We start from the raw sequence: 7,080 nt of genomic DNA on the forward strand, positions 1-7,080 counted from the left end.
TGCCGCGCCCTCCGTCACCGAGCCTCCCCGCGGCGCCCGCCTCTGGCCGGTGCTCGCCGGAGCCCGTCACCGGTCATCACCGGAATGGCCGCCCCTCGCCGGAGTTCAAAAACTCGCTGGAGCTCTGAGTGGGATCAGATCCACCCACTCGTCCATCCAAACGCAACGTCCCCATCCCGGATCTCGTCATCCCGCTCCGTCCGATCCCGTTGACTTTCTCGGAGAGGTTGAATTTTTCACTAAGTCCTCGGAATTCCCAGATCCATGTGCACATGTTCGCGGCTCCGTAACTTTGCATCCGTAACTCCGATTCATGCATATAGCATATCAAAATGTTCATCTCAGAGAGTACATCATTTCATTCCATTGCATAATTTTTATTTGAGCTCATATTGATGCCCGAAATGCTATTAGAAGAGGGCTACTTGAGTTAATTGTCAGATCTGTTACTCTGTTTAGCACTTTTGTCATTTTTGCCATGATTAATGTGTGCATGATATGCCCGTGAGTTCTTCATGTGTTTTGTTAAGGGTTTTGTCATCTATCCAGAGGTGCAACCCATGTATTTTTAGGATGTGTGTGGTGACTTGTGCAAGCTTGCAAAGTGAGGCACCCGGTAATTCTGTTTTCAGGGACTTAGTGATTTCACTAAGTCCTGGGATTGTTTAGTTCATGATGCCATATGTTCTTATTATTTCCTAGTGATCCGTGCTTCTTTTAAGGATGATCAGTAAGGGAGTTTTGTTAACCTTGTAGTGCTCTATCCATCCATGTCTTTGTTTGCAATTATGGAGCACCCTAGCTTGAGTCAATCAAGCTCTACTTTTGCTTCGTTGTGAATCTCGGCAGATCGTCAACTTGTTTGCGATTTTGCCGATGTTATTGTAGTTGATCCGTGCATGATATGCCATTGTTCTTCCCATGTCTAGCTTATATTTTGTGCCTTCTTAAGGGATGTATGCTTATCTTGCCATGACTTGAACCGTGGTGAGTGCATCGAGCTCGTAAACATGCCTTCGTGAGTTATGTTTCAGCATGTCCCAGTTTTCACTAAGTCTGAAAACTGATTATGTTTTTGCTATGTTCGTGTGCTTGTTAGTATATTTTGTGATCCCTTTTGGCTCAAGGTCACTAAGGGACTTTTGTTAAGCTTGTTGAGTAGCTCCATGCCATGTCTTTCTTTGTCATGTGCAGGTCCTGTAGCATGTTGTTTTGTTGCTCTGAAGAGGGCTATATGATCTGAAATTCCAGACAAGTGTTAATTTCACTAAGTCTGAGATCTGTTTACCATTTGCGTTTTTGCCATGCTTGTTTGAACCTGTTAATGGATGAATTGGCCGTAGCTTAGTGCTAGACTTTTGTTAAGCATCTTGTAAGAATCCCTGCCATGTATTTTGTTGTCATGTTTGGGTGCTGTAGCATATTCATTTCGTTGCATTTAGATGCCTACTTGCTGTAAATCGCAGACCGGTGTCATTTTTGAAACGCTTGCCATTTCCAAACCGTAACTCCGATTCCGGCATTCTTTATATCATTTTCAAGCGATTTCATCTCATCTTTCCAGTGGCACCCTTGGAATTCCAAGTTGAGGCCAGGTTCATGCATTTCCTGTCATATCTTGCATTTTGCATCCCGCATCGCATCCCGCATAGCATATCATCTTTGCATCGTGTTGTTTGAGTTTGCACGTGGTTGATTGTGTCCTTGTTGCTTGTTTGTCTTGTTTGGGTAGAGCCGGGAGACGAGTTCGCTAACGAGGAGCCCGTTGAGTTTGCTTTCGAGGATCCAGTCAACTCTGACAACTGTGCAGGCAAGATGATCATACCCTCGAAATCACTACTATCTTTGATATGCTAGTTTGCTCGCTCTTTTGCTATGCCATTGCTATGATGCCTACCACTTGCTTGAAAGCCTCCTAATTTGCCATGGAAAACCTCTAACCCACCATTGTCCTAGCAAACCGTTGATTGGCTATGTTACCGCTTTGCTCAGCCCCTCTTATAGCGTTGCTAGTAGCAGGTGAAGATTGGAGGCCGTTCCTTGTTGGAACATTTATTTACTTGTTGGGATATCATTATATTGCCTTGTTATCTTAATGCATCTATATACTTGGTAAAGGGTGGAAGGCTCGGCCTCTCGCCTAGTGTTTTGTTCCACTCTTGCCGCCCTAGTTTCCGTCATATCGGTGTTATGTTCCCGGATTTTGCGTTCCTTATGTGGTTGGGTTATAATGGGAACCCCTTGATAGTTCGCCTTGATTAAAACTTTTCCAGCAATGCCCAACATTGGTCTTACGATTTGCCACCTAGCCTTTTCTTTCCCTTGGGTTCTGCAGACTCAAGGGTCATCTTATTTTAACCCCCCCCCCCCCGGGCCAGTGCTCCTCTGAGTGTTGGTCCAAACTAGAGCCCCTTGCAGCGCCACCTCGGGGAAACTCGAGGGATGGTTTTAGTTGTACGGATTGCTTATCTGAGTGTGCCCTGAGAAAGAGATATGTGCAGCTCCTATCGGGATTTGTCGGCACATTCGGGCGGTGTTGTTGGTCTTGTTTTAACCTGTCGAAGTGTCTTGAGTTACCGAGATACCGAGTCTGATCGGAACGTCTTGGGAGGAGGTCTATTCCTTCATTGACCGTGAGAGCTTGTCATGGGCTAAGTTGGGACTCCCCTGCAGGGATTGAACTTTCGAAAGCCGTGCCCGCGGTTATGGGCAGATGGGAATTTGTTAATGTCCGGTTGTAGATAACTTGAACCTTAATTAATTAAAATGAATCAACCGAGTGTGTTACCGTGATGGCCTATTCTCGGCGGAGTCTGGGAAGTGGACACGGTGATGAAGTAATGTTTGCGCAGGTTGTTCTATAGTTTCTCGCTCGTGCTTTGCCTCCTCTTCTCGCTCTCCTTTGCGAATAAGTTAGCACCATACTTGCTAGTCGCTTGCTGCAGCTCCACTCATATTTTACCTTGCCATACCTATAAGCTTAAATAGTCTTGATCGCGGGGGTGCGAGATTGCTGAGTCCCTTTGGCTCACAGATTACTATTACACCAGATGCAGGGCCCGATGATTCCGCTCTAGGAGACGCGTACGAGCTCAAGTGGGGGTTCGACGAAGACTCTCAACGTTACTATGTTTCCTTTCCCGATAATCAGTAGTGGTGCCCAGTTGGGGGTGATTGGGACCGTTGTCGCATGTTGGGTTCTCTTTATTTTGGCGTCGTAGTCGGGCCATGAGTGTTTGGATGATGTAATGTTATTTATGTACTTGATTGACGTGGCGAGTGTAAGCCAACTATGTTATCTCCCTTTTTTATTATTATTACATGGGATGTTGTGAAGATTGCCTAACTTGCGACATATGCCTTCAATGCGATTATGTCTCTAAGTCGTGCCTCGACACGTGGGAGCTATAGTCGCACCGAGGGTGTTACAGGTTACCCCCATGGCAACTTACGTGAGTCTCATACCCATCTCAGCATTTTCTATCACAATCCGTGATAGCCCTTTCGTAAAAGGGTCTGCCAGATTCTTAGCCGTCTGGATATAATCCAACGCTATTACTCCGGAGTTTCTTGATTTTCTGACAGATTTCAATCTTCTTCTTATGTGCTTTGTGGATTTCATGTTGTCCTTTGAACTCTTAGCCTTGGCAATCACTGTTTGATTGTCACAGTTCATAAGGACAGTCGGCACTGGTTTATCAACCACCGGCAAATCCATCAAAATCTCTCGAAGCCATTCTGCTTCGACGCATGATGTGTCTAATGCTGTGAGTTCTGCTTCCATAGTCGATCTGGTTAAGATCGTCTGCTTGCAAGACTTCCAGGAAACAGCACCACCACCAAGTGTGAAGACATGTCCACTTGTGGCTTTCATCTCATCAGCATCAGATATCCAATTCGAATCACTATACCCCTCAAGTACCGTCGGGTACCTAGAATACTGAATTCCATAGTTTGCAGTACCTTGCAAATAGCGCATCACTCGCTCAACAGAATGTCAATGCACATCTCCTGGATTGGAAAAAAACCGGCTCAGTTTGCACACAGCAAATGAGATGTCAGGACGAGTAGCACATGCTAGGTACATCAGTGAACCAACCACTTGAGAATATCTCAATTGATCTACAGCCGTGCCTTTGAATTTTCAAATCCGCACGCTAGGATCATATGGTGTTGCAGAAGGTTTGCAGTCCGAATATCCAAAACGGCTCAAAATCTTCTCAACATAGTGGGATTGCAAACGTGTAATTCCACCCTCAGAATTTCTCAGTAGATTGATGTTCAGGATAACATCAGCCACACCCAGGTCCTTCATCTCAAAGTTATGAGATAGAAAAGACTTGACCTCCTCAATTACCTTGAGATGGGTCCCAAATATCAGTATGTCATCGACATACAGACACAGTATAACTCCTTTGCCCCCACCATAGCGATAGTATACATATTTGTCAGCTTCGTTCACAACAAAGCCAGCAGATGTCAGAGTAGTGTTGAACTTCTCATGCCATTGCTTAGACGCTTGTTTCAGGCCATACAAAGATTTCACTAGCTTACACACCTTTCCTTCCTGACCATTTACTACAAAGCCATCCGGCTGTTGCATGTAAATTTCCTCGTCTAGCTCTCCGTTAAGGAAAGCCGTCTTAACATCCATCTGATGAACGAGAAGACCATGCGAGGCAGCCAAAGCGAGTAACACTTGAATGGTTGTCAGTCTAGCCACAGGTGAATAAGTGTCAAAGAAATCCTCTTCTTCTTTCCGGGTATAACCCTTGGTCACAAGCCTAGCCTTGTACTTCTCAACAGTACCATCGGGCCTAAGCTTCTTTTTGAACACCCACTTACATCCTAATGGTCAACAACCATAAGGACGATCAGTGATTTCCCATGTCCCGTTAGCCAAGATGGAATCCATCTCGCTGCGGACCGCATCCTTCCAGTAGTCAGCATTCGGAGATGCATAAGCTTCTGAAATGGAAATGGGAGTATCATCATCCACGAGGTACACGAGGAAATCATCACCAAAGGACTTTGCAGTCCTCTGTCTCTTGCTCCTGACAGGAGCTTCGTCGTCATCCTCCGTGGAACTCGTATCACTTTTATGTTCATAATATTCCATCGGAATAGCAGGTTCAGGAGTCTCATCAAATTCCAGTCTAGAATTGCTTTGCATATCTCTCATGGGGAAAATATCCTCAAAGAATGTAGCATCCCTAGACTCTATAATTGTACCGACCTTCTGGTCAGGTACCTCAGATTTCACCACTAGAAATCTATAGCCAACGCTATGCTTGGCATAGCCAAGAAAAACATAGTCCACGGTCTTTGGTCCCAACTTGCGCTTTTTGATTATCGGCACATTGACTTTCGCCAAACAGCCCCAAGTGCGCAAGTAAGAAAGTGTAGTTCTTTTCTTTTCCCATTGCTCATAGGGAGTAGTCCCATTATCCTTTGTGGGAACTTTATTCAGGACATGACAGGATGTCAATACGGCCTCCCCCCACCATGCCTTGGATAAACCCGATGTATATCTAACATGGCGTTAACCAAATCAGTTAGAGTACGGTTTTTCCGTTCGGCAACCCCATTTGACTGGGGTGAGTCGGGAGGCGTCCTCTCATGAATAATACCATGTTCCGCACAGAATAAATCGAACTCATTAGAAAAGTACTCTCCACCATGATCAGACCGGACTCGTTTTATTTTCTTCTCAAGTTGGTTCTCAACTTCAGCCTTATAGACTTTAAAGTAGTGTAGAGCCTCATCCTTAGTATTTAACAAATACACATAGCAGAATCTAGTGGAATCATCAATCAGAGTCATGAAGTATTTCTTTCCATCTTTAGTCAACACACCATTCATCTCACAGAGATCTGAATGTATGAGCTCTAGAGGTGCCAGGTGTCTCTCCTTCGCAATCTTGTGAGGCTTACGAGGTTGCTTAGCTTGCACACATGCATGGCACTTAGAGCTTTTGGCTAAAGTGAAACTCAGGATTAAGTCCATCTTAGCTAGCCGCGTCATACAACCGAAATTTATGTGACAAAGACATGAGTGCCAAATCTCAGATTCGTTCACATTAGAATGAATTTGGTTCACGACTTTATTACAGAAATCCTCCAGGGAAAGGCGGAACTAACCACCACAATCATATCCTTTTCCAACAAATAGTCCATACCGAGATACGACTACTTTGTTAGACTCAAATACTAACTTAAACCCTTCTTTACATAGAAGGGAGCCACTAACGAGATTCTTCTTTATGGCGGGGACATGCTGCACGTTCTTCAGTTGCATGATCTTTCCCGAAGTAAACTTCAGATCTACTGTGCCAACACCATGAACAGAAGAATGCGAGCCATTCCCCATCAGGACGGAACAATCTCGTGCGACCTGGTAGGAAGAAAACAAAGACACATCAGCACACACATGAATATTGGCCCCAGTGTCAATCCACCAATCGGTGGACTGACAAACTGAAAGTATGGTAAACAGATTACCATACCCAGATGCTGCATCATTGTTGCTTAGAGTGACATTCACAGACTTAGAGTCCTGTGCTGGCTTCTTGTACTTGTTTGGGCACTTGTTTGCCCAATGTTCATCTGAACCACAAGTAAAGCAGTCGTCTCTCTTTTTGTCTTTCTTCTTACCCTTCTTCTTAAAGGTAGTATTCTGCTGGACAGAGTTCTTTCCCTTGAACTTGTGGAAGTTCTTCTGCACCACATTGGCGCTAGAAGAACCCTCTGCCCCTTTCACGTGTGAGTCCTTTGCTCTCGAGTTCTGCTCAACACTGAGATGACCAATGACATCCTCAACAGAGAATTCACGTCTCAAGTGCTTGAGAGAAGTAGCAAAATTCCTCCAACTAGGAGGGAGTTTTGCAATAATGCACTGTATCTCATGAGCCTGGTCCAATACAGTACGGTTATCAACCATCCTTTAATCATGGAACTGCTCCATGGCATACAGCTCACTGCCAGCATCAGTTGCGCCGAATTTGACTTCGAGCGCATCCCACAAGTTTTTGGCAACGCCCATATGAATATATGCATCAACCAACTTGTCTCCAATCACACT

Source organism: Triticum aestivum, chromosome 6A (genome assembly GCF_018294505.1).
Source record: "Triticum aestivum cultivar Chinese Spring chromosome 6A, IWGSC CS RefSeq v2.1, whole genome shotgun sequence".
In the NCBI taxonomy this organism is placed as follows: Eukaryota; Viridiplantae; Streptophyta; class Magnoliopsida; order Poales; family Poaceae; genus Triticum; species Triticum aestivum.